This window comes from Macaca mulatta, chromosome 3 (genome assembly GCF_049350105.2).
Source record: "Macaca mulatta isolate MMU2019108-1 chromosome 3, T2T-MMU8v2.0, whole genome shotgun sequence".
In the NCBI taxonomy this organism is placed as follows: Eukaryota; Metazoa; Chordata; class Mammalia; order Primates; family Cercopithecidae; genus Macaca; species Macaca mulatta.
In genome coordinates this window covers 58934762-58940855 of record NC_133408.1, presented here as the reverse complement: position 1 = coordinate 58940855, position 6094 = coordinate 58934762, and the positions used below count along the sequence as shown (strand labels likewise).

The following is a 6094-nucleotide window of genomic DNA, read 5'->3' as shown; positions in this document are numbered from 1 at the left end:
CCAAGGCGGGAGCCAGGAGTTTAAGACCAGCCTGGCCAACATGGTGAAACCCCATCTCTACTAAAAATACAAAAAAAGGCTGGGTGCAGTGGCTCACGCGTGTAATCCCAGCACTTTGGGAGGCTGAGACGGGCGGAGATCGAGACCATCCTGGCTAACACGGTGAAACCCTGTCTGTACTAAAAAAATACAAAAAACTAGCCGGATGTGGTGGCGGGCGCCTGTAGTCCCAGCTGCTTGGGAGGCTGAGGCAGGAGAATGGCGTAAACCCCGGAGGCAGAGCTTGCAGTGAGCTGAGATCCAGCCACTGCACTCCAGCCTGGGTGACAGAGCAAGACTCTGTCTCAAAAACAAAACAAAACAAAACAAAAAATACAAAATACAAAAAAAAAAAAAAAAAAATCAGCTGGGCACGGTGGTGCGTGCCTGTAATCCCAGCTACTTGGGAGGCTGAGGGAGAAGAATCACTTGAACCCGGGAGGTGGAGGTTGCAGTGAGCTGAGATTGTGCCACTGCACTCCAGTCTGGGCGACAGAGGGAGACTCCATCTTAAAAAAAAAAAAAAAAAGAACCAAAAGCCAGACTCCAGCAGCAAGGACGTGACACCAAATCCCCAAAAGGGTCAAAGCTGTGGTTCACAGATAAAATATTCCAGAGCAGTTGTTCTCAGACTGCCATTCCTGGCCATTGTAATTTTCACCGAGGAGCTTGTTAGAAATGAAAACTTTCTGGCTGGGCACAGTGGCTCACACCTGTAATCCTAGCACTTTGGGAGCCCAAGGTGGGCGGATCACCTGAGGTCAGGAGTTCAAGACCAGCCTGCTCAATATGGTGAAACCCCCGTCTCCACCAAAAATACAAAAATTATCCAGGCATGGTGGGGCATGCCTGTAGTGCCAGCTACTCAGGAGGCTGAGGCAGGAGAATCACTTGAATCTAGGAGGGGGAGGTTGCAGTGAGCCGAGATCACGACACTGCACTTCAGCCTGGGTGACAGAGCAAGACTTTCAAAAACAACAACAGAAAACACACAGTGACCTAAAAAAAAGAAAGAAAAAAAAAGCATGGCATGATGGTGCGTACCTGTAATCCCAGCTACTCAGGAGGCTAAGCCAGGATTGCTTGAAGCTAGGAGTTCAAGACTGGCCTAGGCAACATTGTGAGACTCTGTTTCATTGGGGGGCGGGGCGGAAATGACCTGCCTTGGATGTCATTGGCAGGACTGGTGGGACCTGATGGTGTGGGCGGCCCCATCAGTCACTGTCCATCTCCCTTCCTTCCCAGCATCCCCTGGGCTCCCCCTGGCCTCATTCACCCCTTGCAGAACCTACCCTTTCCTGAACCACTCAGGCACCATCACAGGGTATTACTCGGGCTGAGGCCTGTACCAGTCCTGCAAGGGTGACCTGTGCCCTTCTAAGGGGCATGGTGTATGGAGTGGTAAGGTCAGCCACCCAGCTAGTATATGATGCCAGCTGCTGGGTTAGCTTCCTGCTAAACTGACACCTCCTCCACCCTAGAGAGTGATGTATAGATAAATTCTCCCGCAGTGACCTTGAGGGGAGGGTGACTGGGATGTAGGGCCTGGAGGGGACCTGCCCCTTGTTGCAGTCAAGGGAGGCATGGCCGCACCAAACCTGCAGAGAGCCCTGAGGCCAGGCCGGGCACATGGCAAGTGTTCAGTAGAGAGCCGGTGGTGACACAAAGACCTCTTCTACGCAAATCTCACTAAACTCCTGATAAAAGATACCTGAAATTAGAGGCCAAGTATGGTGGTTTATGCATGTAATCCCCACACTTTGGGAGGCCAAGGTGGGAGGATTGCTTGAAGCCAGGAGTTCAGTTCAAGACCAGCCTGGGCAACATAACAAGATCCCAGCTACCACATTAAAAAAAAAAAAAAAAAAGCCAGGTGCGGTGGCTCACGCCTGTAATCCCAGCACTTTGGGAGGCCGAGGCGGTTCAAGACCAGCCTGGCCAAAATGGTGAAACCCCATCTCTACTAAAAATGCAAAGAATTAGCTGGGTGCAGTGGCAGGTGCCTGTAATCCCAGCTACTCAGGAGGCTGAGGCAGGAGAATTGCTTGAACCCGGGCGGTGGAGCTGAGAGTGAGCTGAGTTGCAGTGAGCTGAGATCGTGCCATGGCACTCCAGCCCAGGGGACAAGAGTGTGACTTCTTCTCAAAAAAAAAAACAAGCCAAACCAGGCACGGTGGCTCACACCTGTAACACCTGTAATCCCAGTGTGGTGGGAGGCTGAGGCGGGTGGGTCACTTGATGCCAGGAGTTCGAGACCAGCCTGGCCAACATGGTAGAACCCCATCTCTAATAAAAATACAAAAATTAGCTGGGCGTGGTGGTGCACGCCTGTAGTCCCAGCCACTCGAGAGAGGCCGAGGTGGGAGAATTGCATGAACCTGGGAGGTGGAGGTTGCAGTCAGCTGAGACCATGCCACTGCACTCCAGCCTAAGTGACAGAGTGAGACTCCTCAAAAAAAAAAAAACAAAACTTTTAAAATAATTTTATTTTATTTTATTTTTTAAAAATTGAGATGGGCTCTCACTATGTTTCTCAGGCTAGTCTCAAACTCCTGAGTTCAAGCCTTCCACCTGCCTCACCCTCCCAAAGTGCTGGGATTACAGGCATGAGCCACCATGCCCAGCCTACCACGAATTTAATGGCTCAACATAATGTGTGTAATGTTTTAATTCTGGACGTCGCAAGTCTGAAACTGGTTTTACGGAGATGAAATCAAGTGTCAGCCAGGATCTAGAGGAGGATCCATTTCATTATTTTTTTTCCAGTTTCTAGGGGCCACCTGCATTCCTTGGCTTGTAGTTCCTTCTTCCCTCTGCAAGACCAGTGGTGTAGCATCTTCAATTCTCTCTCTGCTTCCATTGTCGATCTTATTATTATTATTATTTTATTTTTCAGACATAGTCTCGCTCCGTTGCCCAGGATGGAGTGCAATGGCGCGATCTCTTCCTCCTCCCGGGTTCAAACGATTCTCCTGCCTCAGCCTCCCAAACAGCTGGGATTACAGGCACCTGCCACCAGGCCTGGCTAAATTTGTTTGTATTTTTAGTAGAGATGGGGTTTCACCATGTTGGTCAGGCTGGTCTTGAACTCCTGACCTCAGGTGATCCAACCACCTCAGCCTCCCAAAGCGCTGGGATTACAGGCATGAGACACTGCGCCCGGCCTAGTGCCATTACTTTCAATGGCAAAACCTGCAATTACTTTTGGATGGATACAATAGTAACATTAAGGATCACCGGTCATAGATCAGCATGACAGATATTATTACAATAATAATAGGCTGGCGTGGTGACTCAGACCTGTTATCCCAGCACTTTGGGAGGCCAAGGCAGGTGGATCACCTGAAGTCAGAAGTTCGAGACCAGCCTCACTAACATGGTGAAACCCCATCTCTACAAAAATGCTAAAAATTAGCCAGGCATGATGGTGCATGCCTCTAGTCCCAACTACTTGGGAGGCTGAGGCAGGAGAATCGCTTGAACCCGGGAGGTGGAGGTTGCGGTGAGCTGACATCATGCCATTGCACACCAGCCTGGGCAACAAGAGCAAAACTCTATCTCAATAAATAAATAAATTAACTAATTAAAATAAATAAAATAATAATGCTGGGCACAGTGGCTCACGCCTGTAATCCCAGCACTTTGGGAAGCCAAGGCAGGTGGATCACCTGAGGTCAGGAGTTCAAAACCAACCTGGCCAACATGGTGAAACCCCGTCTCTACTAAAAATACAAAAATTAGCTGGACATGGTGGCGGGCACCTGTAATCCCAGCTACTCGAGAGGCTGAGGCAGAATTGCTTAAACCCAGGAGGCAGAGGTTGTAGTGAGCCAAGATCGCACCATTGCACTCCAGCCTGGGTGACAAGAGCAAGACTCTGTCTTAAAAATAAAATAAAATAGTGGCTGGGAGCAGTGGCTCATGCCTGTAATCCCAGCACTTTGGTAGGCCAAGGCAGGTGGATCACCTGAGGTCAAGAGTTCAAGACCAGCCTGACCAACATGGTGAAACCCCGTCTCTACTAAAAATACAAAAAAAATAAAATAAAATAGCCAGGCGCAGTGGCTCACACCTGTAATCCCAGCACTTTGGGAGGCCGAGGCAGGCAGATCACGAGGTCAGGAGTTTGAGACCAGCCTGGCCAACATGGTGAAACCCTGTCTCTACTAAAAATACAAAAATTAGCCTGGTGTGGTGGCGGGAGCCTGTAGTCCCAGCTAGTCGGGAGGCTGAGGCAGGAGAATTGCTTGAACCTGGGAGGCGGAGGTTGCAGTGAGCTGAGATCACGCCACTGCACTCCAGCCTGGGTGACAGAGGGAGACTCTGTCTAAAAATAAATAAATAAGAAGAAAAAAGGAGGAGTAGGAGAGGGAGGAGGAGGAGCAGGAGGAAACAGTCAGGCAGAGTGGCTCAAGCCTGTAAAGGAGGAGGAGGAGGAAGAAACAGCCAGGAGTGGTGGAGGAAGAAGAGGAGGTGAGAAGGAGGAAAGGAGGAGGAGAGGAGAAAGAGGAGAGGAGGAGGAGGAGGAAAGGAAGAGGAGGAGGGGGAGAAGGAGAGGAGTAGGAGGAGGAAAGGGGGAGAAGGAAAGGAGGAGGAGGTGGAGGAGGAAGAAAGGAAGAGGAAAGGAGGAGGGGTAGGAGGAGGAGGAAAGGAGGAGGGGGAGGAGAAGGAGGAGGAGGGGGAGGAGAAGGAGGAGGAGGGGGAGGAGAAGGAGGAGGAGGGGGAGGAGGAGGAGGGGGAGGAGAAGGAGGAGGAGGGGGAGGAGAAGGAGGAGGGGGAGGAGAAGGAGGAGGAGGGGGAGAATACGGAGGAAAGGAGGAGGAGAAGGAAACTGCCAGGCTCGGTGGCTCAAGCCTATAAAGGAGGAGGAGGAGAAGGAAACAGCCAGTAGTGTTGGCTCACACCTATAGAGGAGGAGGAGGAAGAAACAGCCAGGCTAGGTGACTCAGGCCTGTAAAGGAGGAGGAGAATGAGAAGGAGGAGGAAGAAACAGCCAGGCACAGTGGCTCTCACGCCTGGAAAGGAAGAGGAGGAGGAGCAGGAGGAAACAGCCAGGCATGGTGGCTCATGCCTGTGAAGGAGGAAAAGGAGGAAGAAACAGCCCGGCACAGTGGCTCAAGCCTGTAAAGGAGGAGGGGGAAACAGGTGCAGTGGCTCACTCCTGTAGAGGAGGAGGAGGAAACAGCCAGGAACAGTGGCTCATGCCTGTAAAGGAGGAGGAAGAAGAAGAAGAAAAAAAACAGCCAGGAACGGTGGCTCATGCCTGTAAGGGAGGAGGTGGAGAAGGAAGAGGAGAAGGAGGAGGAAACAGTCAGGCGAGGTGGCTCACGCCTGTAAAGGAAAAGGAGGAGGAGGGAAAAACAGCCAGGTACAGTGGCTCATGCCTGTAAAGGAGGGAGAAGGAGGAGGAAACAGCCAGGTGCGGTGGCCCACGCCTGTAAAAGAGGAGGAAACAGCCAGGTGAGGTGGCTCATGCCTGTAAAGAGGAGGAAGAAGAAGAAGAAACAGCCAGGAAGGGTGGCTCATGCCTGTAAGGGAGGAAGAGGAGAAGGAGGAGGAAACAGCCAGGCGAGGTGGCTCAGGACTGTAAAGGGGGAGGAGGAAGAGGAAGAAACAGCCAGGCATGGTGGCGCAGCCTGTAAAGGAGAAGGAGGGGGAAACAGCCAGGCGAGACAGCTTAAGGCCTGTAAAGGAGGAGGAGGAGGAGGAGGAAAAAACAGCGGGGCGCAGTGGCTCATGCCTGTGAAGGAGGGAGGAGGAGAAGGAAACAGCCAGGCATGGTGACTTACACCTGTGCAGGAAGAGGAGGTGGAGGAGGAGGTGGAGGAAAAAACAGCCAGGAGCGGTGGTTTACGCCTGTAAAGGAGGGGGAGAAAAAGGAGGAGAAAAAATAACTAGCCAGACTGGCTGGTTCACGCCTGTAAAGGAGGAGGAGGAAGAAACAGCCAGGCACGGAAGCTCATGCCTGTGAGGAGGGGGAGGGGGAGGGGGAGGGGGGAGGGGGGAGGGGGAGGGGGAGGGGGGAGGGGGAGGGGGGAGGGGGAGGGGGGAGGGG

General features: G+C 52.1%; 1 long non-coding RNA gene across 1 annotated transcript; it reads left to right on the top strand.

The window, feature by feature from the left end:
* The first annotated feature begins 4997 nt into the window (after positions 1–4997).
* On the top strand, positions 4998–5330 carry LOC144339827 (uncharacterized). Its single transcript, XR_013415249.1, has 2 exons — positions 4998–5094; positions 5229–5330. It is a non-coding gene; the product is annotated as an uncharacterized LOC144339827 (long non-coding RNA).
* Positions 5331–6094: the final 764 nt, after the last annotated feature.